The sequence below is a fragment of the Pelodiscus sinensis genome, chromosome 6 (assembly GCF_052426305.1).
Source record: "Pelodiscus sinensis isolate ZL-2025 chromosome 6, ASM5242630v1, whole genome shotgun sequence".
In the NCBI taxonomy this organism is placed as follows: domain Eukaryota; kingdom Metazoa; phylum Chordata; order Testudines; family Trionychidae; genus Pelodiscus; species Pelodiscus sinensis.
This window is the reverse complement of record NC_143057.1, coordinates 117,878,534-117,897,968: the sequence shown is the minus strand read 5'-3', so window position 1 is coordinate 117,897,968 and position 19,435 is coordinate 117,878,534. Positions and strand designations below refer to the sequence as shown.

Below are 19,435 nucleotides of genomic sequence, written 5' to 3'. Positions count from 1 at the left end.
AGGGTATCAGCCTAGATGGACCATTGGTCTGACAGGAGAGAGAGATGAGGGCAAGGTACCAATCTGGATGACCACTGATCATGTGGTGATGGATCGTGGGAAATAGAGAACCAAGCTAAATGGACTGGTGGGGTACAGGTGGGGTGGAGATGAGCTTCCAGTCTGTATTGTACTGAGAAAGGTTGGAGGGGGAGGGAGGAGAGAGGAAGGGCAATTCCTATGTTCTTTGAAGCCCAATTTAGACATTTGCTATTTGAAGTCATCTAGATATTACAACTTCGAAAATTTACTGAAATGGATCTGTTATGTTACTGCATGTGTGTGAGTGAGAGCATGCATGCAAGTGAAATAATGTATCTTGGGTTTTTCTAGCTTCTGAAACCAAAATAAAAAAATGAAAATTATTACTTTTTATTACTTTTGGCTGAAAACCTCTTAAGCATTAAAATGCTAGAGTCAATTAGAATTTTAGTGCAGTAAATTCTCAAATGTAATTTAATGTGTATATCAAGGTATTCAGATGAAATGCCTCACTGTCTGTAGATAGTCTGTAGATACTCAGTTTTAACCTGTTTTTCTAGTCTAGTAGAAGAAGTTTCTTTACAGACGAAATAGATAGCCCCCCCCCATTTTTCTCTCTCTCTAAGTTGCCAGCTATTCAAGAACCAACCTAAGCCCCAAGTCCTTTCTAATAAGATGCCTAACAATCTGTGAAGTGTAAGTTTAAATATATTAGTGGCCATCTGAAGGCAGAACACTGTTATATGGTAACAGACAGATACATAAGATACAAAATTACCAATGGGTAATTTGTAGAATGCATAATTTGCTGTTACCAAAATAGTACTGGGGGGTGGGGGGAGAGGGGAAATGGCAGGAGGTTGCCCTTTCTAGTCTCTAGTCCCGCAGTACCTTTTTGTTTAATCAAGAGAAATCCACTCTGTACAAAATGAGCAAAATTAAAAAGCAGGTGAGTGAACATCAGAGCAAACATCACTTTAAAAAATAAAACAGGAAGGAGTCCTATGGCACAATAAAGACTATAACAGATTTATTTGGGCATAAGCTTTCATGGTCTGGAACCCACTTCATTAGATGCATTGAGGCTACACCTCTGAGACTTTTAAAAGACAGCTGATAAATCGGCAAACAGATTCTTACTGAAGAAGAATGGAACAGAAGGGGGAATTAATAGCTCTTTCAATAACAAAACGATAGATGATTGAATTGACTAAACCATTAAGCACACTGTTTGAAAATACACTGACACCAGCTCCACACCTTTTACCAATATACACAATTCTAGTTTAAAGTGTCTGTCTCTACCGTAGAGCTAGCTGCTCAGAGATAATTCACCGGCAAGCCGAGAACCGATATACCTGCTTTACCTATCGTCAGCACAGTTGAGTGATAACAGTCTGTAATATTCTGAGAGATGTTTTTAAGTACAGCAACATATTCTGGTAAACTCTTTTATAACAATAGCTGCATAAGGGACAGATAAGGGAGCACAATACACAGATGAAGGTGAGATTTGATTTCCGCTAGGTCCTGCTCTTTTAGCTTTCTGTGGGTGACAAGTAGGTAGAATAACTCTGCCTGCATGATAAAAGACCATTATTTTAAAACTTTGGTTATTTCATGGTTGAGATGAAGGGGAGGGAGGCAATCCACCACTCCCGCCTCCTCCCCAAAAAAGCCTCAGTTCTAACAAAACTGCAGGGTGGAGTTACATACCCTTATACTTAGCTGCCGACCAATCCTTAAGGACACAGCATTTATTTTCTATGAAATCACATCAAAACTACAAGATCAAAATATAGAAAGCTACTGCTGTTTGGCCAGTTCTGCCTTTTTAGCAGCAATTTAGGAGCTGGAAGGAATAGGATGGATCGGAGAGTCCTACAAACTTTTAAAATAATCAGCACAGGTCCCCTACAATCCTGAGCTATCAATGCTCTGGAAGTGGTCTCATTTAAATCTAGCTGGAGGGGGGAAAGCAGTATCCCACTTAAATTGTGCCCCTAAATATTCAGACAATACCTAGGGGTCATCTTAAATCTTCAAAATCAGAGATATTCTGACTTAATTTTGTTATTTATTGTCTGGGTTATAGCAACACCTAGAGGCTCAATGGAAATCAGAGACCGCCGGGCTGGGCCATTCATGTGCACATAGTGAGAGACAAGCCCTGTCCCAAATAGCTTACAGTCTAGTGGACAAAGGATAGAGAAAAAAGAGAGCCACAAAGAGGTGAATTGACTTGAGTGAGGTCACACTACAGGGACGGGTCCAGAATCCTAATTCAATGCCCTCACCACTAGACCATCTCCTATTGTATTGCAAGTCAATAACACATGCAATATGCCACGGGCTGTAGATTGTATTACAGTTTATAGATATGAGAAGTCTGAATCTACCTCGGGTAATTCACCACTTATGCAGCTGCGCTAGTGGTGGCTACCAGGGCAACTGTGGTGTAGATAGTACACAGGTATTTTTAACACTTTGGCGTTTAGCTGTGCTCTGGTGGTGAGTCAATTCTGCCACTGTAGAGGCAGCCACACAATCGGGTTCTCAGTGATACCATCTGTAAGTGAAAACTTTATGTGAAAATATAGAACTTCATAGAAGATGGCACCACTCTCTAGGGCTGTGTCTAGACTGCAGGCGGATCTTTCGATAGAGGAAATCCGCTTTTTCGAAAGAGAGCACCCAGCGAGTCTGGATGCTCTCTTTCGAAGACGGCCTCTTTACATTGAAGAACGCCTTCCTTCGAAAGAGGAACTTTCGAAGGAAGGCGTTCTTCCTCGTGAAACGAGGTTTACCGCCATTGAAAGAAAAGCCGCGTTCTTTCGAAATAATTTCGAAAGAACGCGGCTTGAGTCTGGATGCAGGAGAAGTTCTTTCGAAAAAAGGGTACTGAGTGTGGACACGGCCTAGGTGTTTTTAATCTTCTTATAGAATTTGAGAGAGAAAAAGAATAGGATGGTTCAAAAACCCATGGCACAGTGATCATTCACTTTGACATTCTTTAAACTTTTCAAGTAGCGTCTGCAGATTCCTACTGAAATTCTCAAGAATCCACTGTGAGTTTTTGAGATGGGGACATGCACAATGTGAAAACAAGAGAACTTTGCCTGTTTCTACAGGGCTGTGTTGCATTTGAACAGCCTGGGTAAACACTCATTTAAAATATCCATAACAAACTACAGGTTGAACCTCTCTGGTCCAGCACCCTCAGGAGCTGACCAGTGTCAAACCAGAGAAATGTCTAGCAGCATTACCGTCTTTTAGCGAATATTCCCCGCACCCGAATATACCCCACGGTTTTTGCTTTGAGTTAAAAAAATCTTGTATACCCTGCACACGAGTATAACCCGTGGGATGCCAGGGGTATATTTATGGTGTAGGGGGGAAGGAGGGGGGAAATTAGCCAGCCACTCACTACCCGGTTCCTGTGCAGCCGTCAGCCTCCAGGCAGGGGAGCACTCACTGCCTGGTTCCTGCACAGCCGGATGAGCGCTCCCCCTGCCCCTTCCTATGGCTGCGGAGGAATCGGGTGGTGAGCACTTCCCTGCCCGGAGGCTGGAGGCTGTGCAGGAACCAGGAGGGGGAGCGCTCATTGCTTGGAGGCTGGAGGCTGCACAGGAACCGGGCGGTGAGCTGGTGTGTAAAAAAAAAAGTGTTGTATACCCGGCACTCAAGTATACCCTGTAGTTGGGGTGCGGGGTTTGTAAAAACGAATATAACCCGCGGGTTATATTCACTAAATTACGGTACCAACACTGTCACTGCTTACTGGACTCTTAGAAGACCTTTAGGGGTAAATGAGAGCAAACTAACAGCACAGAACACAAAGCCAGGACTGGAGGCTGTAAACAGCTTTATGGGACCACAGGAAACTTGGCCACTGGTTTAGCACCTTAAAGCTGAGCTATGTGTGCCGATAATATGCATGCAAGAGGGATAGTTAATTATTATTCAGTTAATTATTATTTTATATAGCACTTTGATTCAAAGCACTTTACCATAGTTAGCGAATGGTACAAACAACATTTGGAAAGATATTAAGTTGTCCACCAAGACCCTCAGCAATTTCGAAGTGATCCGTGAAAAAACAAAAAAACCAAAACAAAACAAAAATGTTGAGAACTACTGAGAACTACTGCTCTAATAGAAGTGCTCCTGTAACCCAGAGGCTCTTGAGAAGGAAAGACAACGCTAAATTTCCAGCTGATCTAGCCCTTTTTTGTGACATGTGCATTTTTTTACTGTCATTCCCTGCCAGTCAATTTTTGGTGTTTCTGTTTTCACTGACAAGCAATGCACTTACTGAGGCCGGGCAGCCTAAGGTTCACCTGCCAGGTGAGACTTTGCCTCCCTCTGAACTACCTACTGCTGATTTATTCCTGGCAATAGAAACTCTATGGCCAATTGTTTTATTAAAATGTCCTCTGGGTTTCCTTTTCCTTTCAGTCTCCCCTCTCCTTGGTTTTCTCTGCAGTGGCCCAAAGATGGCAGCAACTGGCCAACAAGGCCCTGCAGTTGCACCTCTTCTGATGGAAACAAGATCCATAACTGGGCAGTATTCTAGCTCCATGAGTGCTGGTGGAGAGTGGGAGCTGTAGCATCGCCACATGGCTCAGAGTGGTAAGAATCTCTGAACCCAACTAACCTTTGTCTTCACTCACTGTCCTCCCCCCACACCTAGGTGTAGGTCCAATGGGACAAAGCCTTTGCTGAGGGGGAAATGGAGAAGAGAGGGGACAACCCTAATTGATCAGCCTTCCCAGAGATCTTACCCTCCTTACTCAATGGTGACAAGTGCCTTGTATTCAGCCCTGTGTAAGTTGATTCTATTCCAGAAAGGGATGGTTTTAAAATGTCATCATAGGGTTCCACGTTTTTTAGGACTCCCTCTGTTTCTGTATTAGCTAAGGCAGTGCTGAGTGTGTCTGAAAATCCCACTAATTGGCAGTTGGGGAACCAACTTAATCAACAACCCCCCCGGTCTGAAAGTGAAGGGATCTATTCCAGCCCTGAACACTGGGTATCAGCAAAGAGACTCTTTAGGACTTGATATTTTTATTAGGGGAAGCTTGTGTTCAGCTTCCCCTACCGGCATGGCATCCAGTTTACTATGCAGAATAGGAGACAGGAGGTACTGAGTACCCACACCAACTACACCTCACAGGAGACATTAAAAACCAGAGCATAGGGCAAGTAGTGCCAGCTGGTGAGCTGGACTTGAAGATGGGAGAAAAGTCTGAGACTAGGAATCCTAAACCTCAATTATCAAGCGGAAACCATCTGCACAGGAACTAAGGGATGTGATTTCCAGCGGGGGAGATGGACACACACACACACAAGCTCGGCTCAAGTTAGTGCCACAGCACCACAGGTGGCAGTTTGGGCTAGTCCCCAAGTACGTAGACAAGGGATGGGAAAGAATATACTAGGTGGCTGACCTGAGCAGCGGCCTGTGCTATAACAGTCACACTACTACTGTTAGGTGCTCATTCAAGCAGAATTAGCACATCTCTGTCTATCCAGATCTGTGAATTACACCTCCCCACTGCTGTGCAAGAGACTGCCCCGGCACCACCAATATGCTCCTGTAGGGAGAGGCAAATGTCAAAAACACCCAATAGACAGGCCCTGGGACGGAGCATGCTCACCACAATGCGAAGGAGAAGCAGTGACTTCCACATCCATGATTCATTCTGCAGAGTGGCTCTGATGGACACAAGAGGGTGGAGTTTCTGGCTCTGTCTCCACTACAAGGTTTTGGTGCAAAAACCGGCAGAGCGTCCACACCTCAAGCGCATTTTTGCACAAGAAAATTGGCAAAACAGAGGGCTTTTGCCAGTAGAGTTATTCCTCTCCCCACGAGGAATAACTCCTTTTTACGCTACAGCTCTTGTGGAAAAAGGCAGGTGTGGACTCTCCGGAGGGGTTTTTGCGGAAGAAACTCCTATTGAAAAAAGCACAGGTGTTCTGATGGCCATTCTGCGAATGGCCATCAGAGCTTTCTTGTGCAAGAGTGTCCATGCAGTGTGGATGTTCTCTTGTGCAAAAGCACATCACTTTTGCAATGAGCTTTGAGGTCTGGATGCACTTTTGCACAAGAAGTTTTTGTGCAAGAACTCTTCCACAAAAGGCTTCTAGCACAAAAACCAAGAAGCAGAGCCAAGCTAGGGGAAATTCTAGCTGAACATTTTCAACTGCCTCCACGTAACAGCTAGGTTTGGGGACAGATCATTGGATGGGTGTGTTTGGCTCCAGGTTAGGGGATTACTGGTCAGCCAGTTAGAACTCCCAAAGATCAGCTGAAGGATTCCAATGGAGTTTTATGGAATTGCCAGTCATGTAGCCTTTGGAACGTAAGGGAATAAAGAGGAGTAGCAGAATACATAGCATCTTTATCAGAATATACAGCACCTTTGTGCAACAAGGATCCCCTTAATCAGAAAGGCATCTGACCATAGGAGGGAGTGGGGTCTGACTCATGCTGATTTGGGGGTTTGGGGCATAGAGAGGAGGGGATCCTGCTGTCACTCATTGAGGGATTCTGAGCACAGCTGTGCAAATCACAGCAGTTCTACCTCCTAAGGGGATAGGCTATGCCCAACTCAGGTTCCATCCATGGGGGCTAGTGTCCACGCATGCACCTCTTCATCCCTCAAATTTATCTCTGAGTCTTGTTTGATGGAATCTGAAAACTCAAAGCAAAATTAATTAAACTAGAACAGTTCACCTGGTTTTGAATCTAAACAGGAAACCATAGACAGACCCAGATTTCAGAACCCCTCGCTGTTCAGGTAGAGATCCTGCACTGTCCTACAAAGCTGATCTGAATGACTTGCCAGCAAACCCAGAGCCCCATGACTTCTGTGGGTTCCCGGCCTGTAAGGCAGACATTTTGCATAGTTCTAGTTCTGAGGCTTTGCTTCCTACTGAGGTCCAGGGAAGGAACATCAAGTGTCATTGTGTACTTGAATCTAGGCCTGAACCAAAACCCTAGATCCACATACCCTGGAACTTTGAGGCTTTTGAAACCTGAATCTGAATTTTGCAGCTCGAGTCCTTGGTCTGTAACAGACTGAAAAAAACTACAATGAAAAACGGCAAGCTTCCTCCAAGCCCAGAGGTAGAGTACCTCTGCTACTTGCAGAACTCAGGGAGCGCTGGGGTTGGCCAGGTAGGTGGGCAAACAGAAGCAGGGAATAAGTAGGAACCTCAGAGGATGCAAGGGGACAGCACTAAGAAATGGCGAACAGTCAGCCTCTATGCAGGAGAAAGAAGGCCAAGCAGCCAGAAAAGGCACAGGAAAAATGAGGCCAGTTGAGCAGCAGCCAGGAGGCTAACATTTCAGGCACCTCAGAAATGTGAGGATAAACAGATGGAGGAATAGGGGCCCCAAGCCATGGGGCAGAAGGGCACTACTGCAGATAGCACGGTATCCATCGCACAGTTCTCTCACCAGCATGTGTAACGACGCCCCACGGCACACACGAGGCACAGAGGTTTCCCAACTGGAGCAGCAGCTCTCCCGAGAATATGTTTCCAAGTGGAGAGTCTCACCACTCCTAGCATGGGTGGTGGGTAGAATAGGCCAGGTGAGACTCAGCCTCCCCAAATCCAGGGTTAGGCCCCGCCCACACTCTGCTCTGAGGGTCTGGCCTTGCTCCCTGTCTTCCCTGACGCTGGTTGGGGCTCAGGTTGGGCTGGCAGCCTAGGGGTCACAGCAGGACTTAGGCCGGGCCATGGACCAGGGGATGGGCTGGTGTTCAGGGCAGCCAGTGGCCTGGGGGGTCAGGGTGGTTCAGCCAGGGCTCCTCCTGCCGCTGTGTGGGGGGAGCCCTTCAGTGCATGAGGGGGGCAGGGCCAGTGAGCTAACCTCCATTAAAGGAGGCTGGGGGCTCTCACACTCTCCGTGCAGCCCTAGATATAGGTTTCCTTTGAGTAGCCGACAGACTTGCTGGTCACTCTGCTTGACAGTGGAAAGTTGTGGTTATCACAGCAACATCACAAGCCTATGAGGAATCTCTTCCCTCCCTCCCCCTCTCCCACACCTACCAACACATTTGAAGCTTCAAACTTGGATAGTGCCCCTACCTCAAGACTTCCAGTTGCCCCCCCCACAGAAGGACACTGCTGTCTTAAGCGCCCACGTTCATATTGCTGACTGTCGAGGTGTCCTACCACTGCCTGCTGTAGAATGTCATTAACGCTGCTTTGCCAGGTTTGGTACAATTTTGTCTTATTTCCCCCCCGGCTTTAAACACTTTGCAGGCTCCTTGTCTGCTCTTGTTATTCAAACAATTCCCATCGGCAATCACTATGAGTAACACAACACGCTGGGGGAAAAATTTTGCTCCCGGCAAATCTTAACACCAATAAACAGTAATATCATCTAATCATTAATAATGAACTATCTATTTATTCCCTCCGGCACCTTTACAAACAGTAATGAGCCACGGCCTGTTACAGCCCTGTGCCGTGGGTATTATTATTCCCATTTTTCCAAAGGGGAAAACTGAGGTGCAGAGAAATTCAGTTAATGGTCAAGAGATCACAGAGCAAATGCGTGGCATGGCCTGGAATGGAACCCGGATTGCTCATTCCCTGCTCTGAGATGGTAGATCCCGGCTCTATTTTGCACGCTGTACACTTGTTATCCACACAATTTCCAGAACCGCGTCCTCTGGCACAGGAGCTGCTTTTTGTTTTTACTGGTGCATGCTCCTCTCCACCCTTCCTCTCCTGGATGAGCAAAGGGTGGGACCTTGTGGAACAGAGACTGAGTAGGGGCACGGCCTCAATGGGAAGAGGCCAAGCAGGGGTGGAGCCTCAAGACAGAGCGAAATGGGGGGTGCCAGAATCCACAAAAGATTCATCCAGCTGTGTGGGTGCTCAGCAGCCCCCCTTTCTTTGTGGGTACTTGAGGCCTGGAGCACCCATGGAGTTAGTGCCTCTCTGCTCTGGTACATGAATGAAACCCAGCTTTCTTCCTTACACCTACAATAAGTTGTTGGAGCAGCTTTCGCTATCAAGACAGGGATTTTCAAAGGGATCTAGGAAAGGATTAGGTGCCCAATTCTCATTGGCTTTCAGTGGGAGTTGGGCACTTAACATGCTCAGGCCCTTTGAAATGCCAGCCCCAAATCCCAGAATTACTTGGGCACGTGTATAGGATTATTCTCCTAGCTGAGCTGTTGAGTACATACATAGCTGTGGGTACGCCTGTGAGTGTAGTTACATAGCACTGGGCCCTGAGTGAGTGTCAACATGCACATGAGTAACTTTACTCCCTCAAAAACCACAGGATGGCTACAGAGATAAGATTAGTAGCATGCATATGTACAGGATCAGGTCCTTACAAACTATGGTAAAGGGCACTTTAGAAATGAGAACGGAATAGCATTGCCACATGCATTCTGCCTCAGAGTCAGTTTGCTTCTGCAGAGAGAATGACTTTCTGTGTCAACACAGCAGTTATTAAACTCCTAACTCACTGCTTGCCTTTCCAAAGGCGTTCCCTGCATTCTGAACTTGCAGAACATTAGCACGGTCTCTTCTCTAGTCCCACATACCGCTACACATCAGCAGAGAAGTGAGTGCAATCATGAAGCAAGTAGATTGTTCCATATTTCTGAACACTTTTTCCTTTTGCCCCTCCTCCCCCCCAAACTCGACCAGGAAACACAGAACGCAACAAACATCATTTGCTGATCTGACATTAACCAGAGAGCCTCAGCGGCTAAATCAGGCCAGTTGCGGTGACTGGGGGTTGAAAGGGAGGAGGGTGGGGAAGGTAAATTGTGCACGATCACTGGGTTACCACGCAACCAGATCAAGTGGTTATGGAGGAGGATGTTGAAAGGAGGCAACACCCTTTCTGAGGCTTTGTTGTGTGACAGGCAGAGAGCCCACCCTAGAATTCCATTCCCTATATTTGGCCCTGAACACAATTACACGTTATGAACTGAAATAAAAGTGGGCAGGGGCCCTAGCAAACATTGCTTCGACAGCACCAAGAAGAAAATGAAAGTGCAGCAGGAAACAGCGCAGCTCCTTTTATTTTATTTTTCATAAAAGTGAGGATCTAATTTCAGTGTTGGGTCAAACGGGTCATATCCAGGAGCAATGTGTAATGCTGTGTAAGTTTCATTTTGGAACATGTGTGCAAGGTGGTCTCAGGGCTTTATTAGAAAATTTGCACTAGTGCAACTAAATCAATTTTATATTGATTTCAAACTCCTAAAAATGCAGTACTTATACTTGGTTAGTTGAATTCAGGAAATTACTGGATTATGCTAACCTAGTTTAGATGTGGCTTAGACTATTTTAAGTATTCAGTTTAAACCAGTGCAAAAAACCTTTGCGTAACCTGCCCTAGGTTGATGTAACATATGCTGTGTGTGATATGGAAACACTTTTAAGGAGCTGATTTCCAGGGGTACTGATTACCCCCTACTCTATCTGAAATCACCATGAGCTGCAACTGGCAAGCAGCTCTCAAAATCAGATGCCTCTGTCTCATGCTGAGAACTCAGGGTACATCTACACTACAGAGGAAGATCGAAGCTGCTGCTGACGATCTTCCAGGGTTCGAATTAGTGGTCTAGTGAAGACACGCTAATTTGAAGTGAGAGGGCACTCCAATCGATGCCCATAACTCTGCTTTTACAGGAGTAAGGGCAGTCGAAGGAAGAGTGTTCTCTCTTCAACTTTCTACAGTGTAGACAGTGCCAAAAGCCAATTTAAGCTACTTCAACTTCAGCTACACAATCAACATAGCGGAAGTTGCATATCTTAACTCAACTTTGTCCTGTAGTCTAGACGTACCCCCTGAGAGTGAGCCATGCAAAATTAATAGAGCTATAAAAAATTCAGCCACTCTTTCCCCTGCTACAAATACTAGTGTGGAAAGAGTTAATGATATAAAAGGGAGTTAAAGCACTGGCATCCCAATAAGACCAAGAGGGGGCAGGTGAGTTCACACTTTCCATATCATCTCAGGCTGCCTGCAGACTCAGGAAGATGACACTGCATCAACAGCACTCACATTTGTAAGGTTAACTCTTCCAACCCACAAGACTAGAAATGTACTGACTGAGATTTGACTATCCTGAATATGAATATATGGAACATATGTTTCACACCCTCCTTTACAATAAGGCTGTGTCTACACTGGCCACTTATTCCGGAAAATCAGCCGTTTTTCCAGAATAACTTGCCAGCTATCTACACTGGCCCCTTGAATTTCCGGAAAAGCACTGACGATCTACTGTAAAATCATCAGTGCTTTTCTGGGAAAACTATGCTGCTCCCGTTCCGGAAAAGGGCCAGTGTAGACAGCACAATAGTGTTTTCCGCAAAAAAGCCCTGATTGCGAAAATGATGATCGGGGCTTTTTTGCGGAAAAGCGCGTCTAGATTGGCCATGGACGCTTTTCTGGAAAAAGTGCTTTTCTAGAAAAGCATCCTGCCAATGTAGACGCGCTTTTTCCGGAAATACTTATAACGGAAAACTGTTCCGTTTTAAGCATTTCCGGAAAAGGGTGCCAGTGTAGACGTAGCCTAAGTGTTACAAAAGACAGGCCTGTTTTTTCCAAAAGATTTGGTCCTGGGGGAATCCAATTCTGATGTCAGTTACACTACAATTTCTTCGCAATTAATGGAGTTATTCTGTAATTGCCCAGTATCCATGAGAAGAAAATACAGTCCTTTCTTAGGTAATTGGTATACTGAAAACAGAGGGTGATAAATGGGGAGGACGTGAGAGCTAGTGATGTAGAAGTGGCCTAATGAGTACAAACCACTGATCTCCATTCAGAAGCTGAGCTTGTACTTTCTTTTGCTTAAATTCATCCCCTTACTCCTCATATTTCTCCTCTCCCCCACTCTAATCAACCTCTCTTTATCTTTGGTTCTTATACCTCCAGTATCCATAGTCTGCAATTACGCCCCTGTTACTGTCACTTATCCACAACAGAGGCATTTACCCTTTTTAATCTTTCCTCATGAGTCAAACCATGCAGCCTACTCATAACGTTTGCTGCTCTTCCTCCATTGCCTTCAAATTCATCACTAGCCATGTCAGACTTTGACCTCAAATCTTCTAAGTGCTTGACTAAACCACTGTTCAAAGAGCCCCCCTCCCCACGCCAGTGTTAGAAATGAGGGGGCAGCAGCATCTGCTTATCTTATTTGCTCATCACAGCACTTCTGTGGCTAGCACTTCTCTTTACCAGAATCCAGCTGTGTAACAGGCTGGGGCTGCGGTCCCTGTTACTGTTGCCTTTAATTAGGGGAGATGATTGTAATGCTTTATTTTTATGACTTTCCCAGAAAGACACTGCACCAGCCTCTGGCTTGCACAAAATGCTGCCCCCTGAATTCTAATGAGTGGACCCAGCATGTCACTCTGGTCCTGTGGGAGCCCTGCCGCCTCCCTGACAGACATCAAATTGATTTTCAAATTGCCCTGATGACATAAGGTGGCGCACAGTTTCGGACCTGTGTGATTACCTGAGCCGTTATCTCTACAGGAGCCTAAGGTTGCCACTTGAGAGCGACTGAAGCTGCCAGATTGGTCATTCCAAAATGAAGGTTAAAACACCTCTGGGCTCCACGCTTCCTGGCGAGGTACATTATGAATCTGGAAATCACTCCAGGCTGAAAGGCAGAATGCAGAGGCTAATTTATAGCTGAACCTGAACAGCATTTTTATACCCTGCCTCATTCTCGCTTTGCTCTGGGTGTTGCTGGGTTGCTCAGTGAGCCAGAGTTGCACGGACAATACAGTCGAAGGGGATTCTTGTGCATTGCTGAAGATTTTAGTTCCAAACAGCTTTTTGCCCAGCTGAAGAAACCATGGGCTAAATTGTCCCCTCACTCTGCTCCTACAGGACTCGGTTTGTGATGTCAGAATGAGACTCGGTGGCCCAGATTCCTTCCTGTGCTCTAAGCAGCATAGTGCAAGGGAGGGCAATCAGGGAACAGGTCATGGATGCTGATTCTCAAGATGTTCCAAGCCCAGCATGTCTTAGAGGAGCACAGGGGCTGCTCTTGCTTGTACCACTTAACACGGTATCCAAGGGACACGACAGCCTTTGAGCAATAGTGGGGCGCACCTGATCCTGGCAAATCCTTTCCTGTTCCTCATGTACCATCTCTTTTGGGCTGGTTCAGCTTTTTTATGGCAGCTGCACAGACTGAAAAAAAGCTGGGCAGTGAAGACCGGAACAGGGGGAGAGAATCTGGCCCAGTGTTAATAAATGGAAATGTCACAGTATGGTGCAGTGTTCCTCTCCAGTCATCCCCTCTGCAGGCGAGAAGGAAGCAGCATGGGCTAGGGCAGGGAAAGGAAGAAGCCAGGGAACATGTTACTGACCAGTTCTACAGGCTTAAACATGGACACGAGTCATGCCAAGGGCACTAGTTGCTACTTCACCGCCTCAGCTGCTGGGTGGTAGGTCCTCTGAGCAAAGGCCATTGCTGGGGGTTTGCACCAACCATGGAGGAGACAGTGGGAGGAGATGAGCATGTGGTTCACCAGAGACTGAACTGTGAGCTTCTAGAGTTAGAAGTATGAGCTGCTACTGCTTGAGCTGAAGAGCCATGCCCCTGTCATACAGCACGTACTAACCACTGGGTTACGTATGTATTGGCCCCAGCAATTGTACTTAGAGTGCAAGCTCTCCTACTCCAAACTAGGGCTCTTAGGAGCTACAAAAAGACACCCAACGAAAATACTATTATAGGACTAAGCTCAACAGCTGGAAATTGAAAGGGTGATTTGCATGGATGCAATTTATGAAGTGCTTTGGGACATGTCAGGATAAATGGCGCTTTAGGAATACAAGATATGATTTATTATGGGCTAAATACTATTCTGCATTAACAGAATATTAATATTAGTTACAAATATTAGTTATTTGTAAGTATCCTACATAGTACAATTTATCCCCAAGGATTACAGAGCATTTCATTAAATATGGACCTGATCCAAAGCCCACTAAAGTCAGTTTTATCTACACAGCACTTTGTAGGGAGGGAAGCAGACCGTCAAGTTCAGGTCAGATTCAAGCTAGTGGGGCTCAGGCTAGCATGCCAAAAATCGCTGTGCAGAGAGATGGCCCTTTGAACATGCAGCTCATTCGGGAGTTCAGGCTCTGAAACCCACCCCCTTCCCTAAGCTTCAGAAGCTATTTTTCTAGTGCAGATCTCTCCACCTGTGTTAAGAGGCTTGATCCATAGGTTTGTGTAGGCACAGGTTGGGAGTTTCACCACTGACATGAACGAGCTTTGGATCAAGTCCTGGATACATCCAGCAGCCCAGAAAGGCAAGTCACTTTAAAAAAAAAAAAAAAAAAAAAAGTGAGACTGTTTACAGTGTACAGTCCCTGCGGACGAGAAACAGAAAGCTTGTTTCCCCACATACGGGCAAGCTTCTGAAAGTTCTGCTGTGCCAACATGTAGGAATAACCAAGCAAATGTTTGGTGGCACTTTCCTGAGTCGTACTGTTAAATGGCACACACCATCTGCACTGTATAAAGAAAAAAAGAATCACAAGCACTCAAAATAGACACAAGTGATTTTTTTCAGCTAAACAAGCTAGCACTCATTCAGGACAAATACTGTATTGCTATATCTGGAAAGTATAAATTAGGAGAATGCTCAAAAGGTCACAATTATACAGTCATTTTATATAGAAAATTCTGTCCTCCACAGTTAGCCTTTAAATACAGCTAAGCACGTGCTTAAATTTAAGCACGAGTTGCTTCGCTGACATCAGTGGTGTATTCTTCCACTTAAAAAGTTAAGCACATGCTTAAGTGCCTTGCTAAATCAGAAGTTTGGAAAGTTAGATCCAGATTCCCCCAAACTCTTTGGCATGTACTTAACCTTAAGCAAACGAGAAGTCAATGTGAATATTTACATGATGAGCAAGTTAAGCACATGCTTAAGAGTGTGCAGAATTAAGGCCTTATTGAGTGAACTGGGAAAGTGAAAGAACTTAGCCTTAAGTCTTCTTTGAAAAGCAGCCACACTTTTGCATAACTTCTAGTCATGAAAGCCTCTTTAGAAGCAGATACGTGTGATAAGCAACTGGGTTTTTAAAAGTCCTGATTTTGTGCTTGTTAAATCTAGCTGGAGAGTACATAAATGCTCAGGAGTCGGCTGGAAAAATAAAAGCAAGTCAGCCAAAAATGCGAGGTGAAGAGAAACGCCCAACTCACGTATCCTTGGCCTTTGTTTCAGTTTTGCCTTATTTATTTGAACGTAGACCTTTTTTTTTATAAAGCCCATGTGAGACTGACGTCATTTGAGCAGACCTGGCTCGATATCTTCTTGGCACCTGCTTTCAGTATTCTCACTCGCAGTAAGCTAGCATTCCATTAACATTTACCAGGCAGAATTTTCAAAGGCCCCCAACATTGGGCTAGCTCTGCTCCCACTGAAGTCACTGACAAAACTCTCATTCAGCTGAGTGGAAGCAGAGGTAGCACAACATGAAGAACTCTTGGGAAGGGGGAAATAAATCACACTTTCTCAACACAGAAGCCCATTTGTGGTTTACTAGTCTGTGTCAGCAACTCTTGTCAGGCCTGACATACTTACTATACTAACACACTGTTGTCATTATATATACACACCCTGTAATATATGTCATTGATCACGAATATTCTTGTGTGATATATGCACAAGGTTCAGACAAGGAGTTGTGTATATGATAGAATTATGTGCTTGGCAAGCAATGCATAAAGCCAATCTGCCCCTACACAAGGGAATGTGTTTGCATGCCTGACCAACCTGGTCATCACATTGAGACAATGAAGGTTCATTTACATAAAAGGTAAAACAAAGCCATCCAGCTAACAAGGGGAGGAGGTAATGACTCAATCATCATCAGTAGGGGAGGAACCCAGCATGAATCTTCACCAGAACACATGACATCTCTTCCCAGGAGAAAAGCATCTTCATCTGAGAAGAGATTTCAATGGCTTACTGGGCTATAAAGACAGGGAGTCTGAATCTCAAATGATACATAATTTAATCAACTGACTGTACAATATTGCTGCATTATAACAGAGCACCAAAGAGCGTCTGTTATGAAAGCTAATGATACTTGGGTAATAAATATCATTGTGAATGTAAGTATTAGCTCTACATCAGGAGTTATGAAAACTCACTGCTATTATGGTTTAAAGTCTGTGACCAAATGAAGGGAGAAACAAGTACTCACCTAGACAGGAGGGAGAGCAGCTACCTATCTGTTGCCAATGAAATTATACTAAAGTGTGACCAAAAACAATGGAGGCCTTATTTACTTAGACATCAGCAAGGAGCTGGGAAGTACAACCACCAGATGTGAAGAGCAGCATGAGGCCACTCTGAGTTTGGGGAGGGGGGGGAAACAGTGAGATGGGGAAGCTGCAAGGGAAGAGAGAAGAAGCTACCTTGGCCTCCATCACTGGAGAGATACAGAGCTCTTGCAAGCTCAAAAAAAGAGATCCTTCAACCAAGGAGGTTGAATTCTCTGGAACTGCATATAGGTGAGAAATCTGATTAGGAAAAATCTTTTCCCAAAGGAAGACAAGGAAAACTAGAATCTTGTACTTCTGCGGAAGGTCCTGGCTGAGAGAAATTCAGCCATGGTTGGAAAAAAGTGTTTGGTAAGAAATTTCTCTTGAACCAAGGCTGTATCTTATTGAGCAAAGTCGTAGCCATTAGAAAGTGTATTGTATTAACCTCTTTGTTAATACATTTGTTTTACTTTTAATCTGAACTAACCCTGCACTGGTTTGGAATGGAAGAGATTGTTAACTCCAGTTAAAGTAACCAGCTGCTGCGCTCTTATCTCTTTAAAAGGAGCAACAGACCTTATTATTCCCCTGAATGTTCCAGCAGCGGGATGGATGTTACAGGGCAGATGGTGTTCAGGACATTTGGGACTGAGGGTGCACGTGGGGTAGTAACCAAGGCCAGTGGAGGCCACAATGGGACTGTTGTGTTGTAGGCAGGCTGCTGTGGGCAGAATACAACACCTGGACACTCAGGGAATTGCATGCTTGTCTGCTGGTGTCAGAGTCGTGACACAAAGCAGCAGAGCATTTAAAGCTCCCAGGTTTACAAGGCAGATAGTGACAACCCCTTACTAGCCTGAACTGAACCCCCAATATGTGACACCTTCGCACTCCAGAGCATTAAGCACTGGGCTCTCTCTGAACACCACTGGTATCAAGGAGAGATCCATCACTGGATTCAATGGGAGCAAAGGAGAGCTCCCCTACTGAGTTAGTACTCACAAGGGCCCTGGGAGGTACTGTTGCCTCCATCTGATGGAGGAGGAAACCAAGGCAAGGAGGTTAAATATTTTGACCCGGCTGCTGTTACCTACTCAAGGCTGTGCCTAAAATGGTGCAACTGAGCTCTTAGCAATTAAAGAAGCAAATAGCAATCGGATGCCACCTCCACAGATGGCTGTTCTCAAACCTCTGCTTTAGCTGAAAGCTGATGCCTCAAGCTGTGAAGAATATTCATCCAGAGGTTCCTGATGCCATTCTAAAATTGCCCGGAGGCACCAGAAATCTGGTGTTTAGACTACATCACTAGTGCACTTCCCTGTCTAGCCACCTCTGGTACTATCCTACTCTGATTCACGTTTGGATGAGGTTTTGCAGCTTGCCTCTTAAATTAAGACAAAGTGAACAAGTTACAGACCTCTCTTCTCTTTTGCCCAAGCATGCTTGTTCTGCAACTCCATATGCTGATGCACATGTTGCAGCCACCTCTGGGGAAAAGCCCTATAGAATTCCATGGAGCATGATGACTTTTCTACAAGTTTTTGGACCATCCTATAGAATTATATTCCAGTAGTAGAATTCCAAAAGATAGTTATAAAAAATACACAACAGAAAGAATTTCTTTAACAGAGCATGGATCCTAAAAGAGTCATTCTGTAGAACCCTAGTACCTTTCTCTATGAGTGGGTTGGTTTCTCCCATTGCATTTTATAGGCTTTTTCCATAAGAGAACACTTATGAGCCATAGTTTAGATTCTGGATCCTGACTTCTCCCATCTCAAGCTCAGGGGCATAACAGGGAAAACTCAGATGAGAATAACCAGAGTAAAATTTAGGCTGAATATGGAGGGGAAATGTCCGAGCCTGCTCTATTAGATAGTGGAATATTCTTCCAAGGGAAGTCATGCATATCCCATCACTTAGCTGTTTAAAATGATGCTAGACAAAGTGCCAGGAAACATACTGAATAAGACTAGCCAAGGAGGCAGGGTGTGGGGAAAACGCTCAAAGATCGATAGGTCTTTCCCATCTCTATTACTATTTTGAACTCCAGGCTTCCAGCGTAAGCATCCTGTAGCCCAGAAGCTATGGAAAAAACAAATCAAGCATTTCTCTCTAAAGGCAGTAACTAGTGACCCGACCATCTCTCAATAACATCAGTGAGAATTCAAAGAGAAGCTGGATCAGGCCCTAAACTACATGAGATAATTAAGGTTTGCCACAGACTAGCACTTGATGAGTTTCATTTTATTTAGCAGTCCCCTGAACTCGATCCACAGGAAGGAGTGTGAATTGTTTACAATCATTCTTGAAGCATGTGGGAAGGTGTGAAGGGGTTGACTCAACTGGTTGCACCACCTTGTGGCCAAGTCTAGTGTAGCAGCTCTCCCCCATCCTGGCTTGGTGTCTTCTACTGACAGGCATTCTGCCTGTGTAGTGATCAACCTCTTCCTACGACCTGGCCGTCCCGTCAGCCCACTTTAAAGTCTTGCTCCTTCAAAGGTCTCCGTGAATAGACATCAAGAGGAATTAATGCAAACAGACTGAGCTGATAAACAGAGGAGAAGGACTCTCCCAGACATCTGGGAAGCCTTGGGATTGAAAGGAAGCATTGCACAGTGGTTAGGGCACTAGGCTAAGGTTCAGGTTCCTTTCATTGCCACAGACTCCTTATGTGACCAGGGCAAGTGACCAAGTCTCTCCTTTTTCTGAAAAGAGATAACAGCCACCTCACAGGAACACTGAGAGGATAAATACTTTCAAGACTGCAAGGTCCAAGCACTGACACTGAGGATCTGTAACACGGTGGCTTGAGGGGAATGCACCCCGCCTGAGGGGAATCAGGCTATTTCCTATAAAGAACAGGAAGTGGCTGCTGTGAGGGGGAAGCTCAGGAGGCTGTAGTGAAACTAGTGAGGTTCTTGCTGTGAAGACCCAGAAACTGGCTCCAGCTAGGATAGGCTGGCAGAAGCTTTCTAAGGAACCCGGACTGTACCAGGGGAGTTTGGGCTGTGCTGAAGGGAAATCTTGTGTTTAGTTATGACCTTTAAGTTACTATATCATTCCCACAAGCAGGGTTGCTGTGATGGGACAGAAAAAAACAACCCAATGTG

General features: G+C 45.1%; 1 protein-coding gene across 2 annotated transcripts in view; it reads right to left on the bottom strand.

Annotated features, from left to right (window-relative positions):
- Positions 1-19,435, bottom strand: part of ZBTB7C (zinc finger and BTB domain containing 7C) — a 317,379-nt gene that overhangs the window by 223,615 nt on the left and 74,329 nt on the right. The window contains exon 1 of one of the 2 annotated variants that reach the window (XM_075932700.2): positions 12,540-13,758. The exons of the other annotated variant lie outside the window; for it this stretch is intronic. The gene's annotated coding sequence lies outside the window, so the exon portion shown is untranslated. Of the gene's footprint in view, positions 1-12,539; positions 13,759-19,435 lie in introns of those variants that run through there. 2 annotated transcript variants of the gene reach the window in all.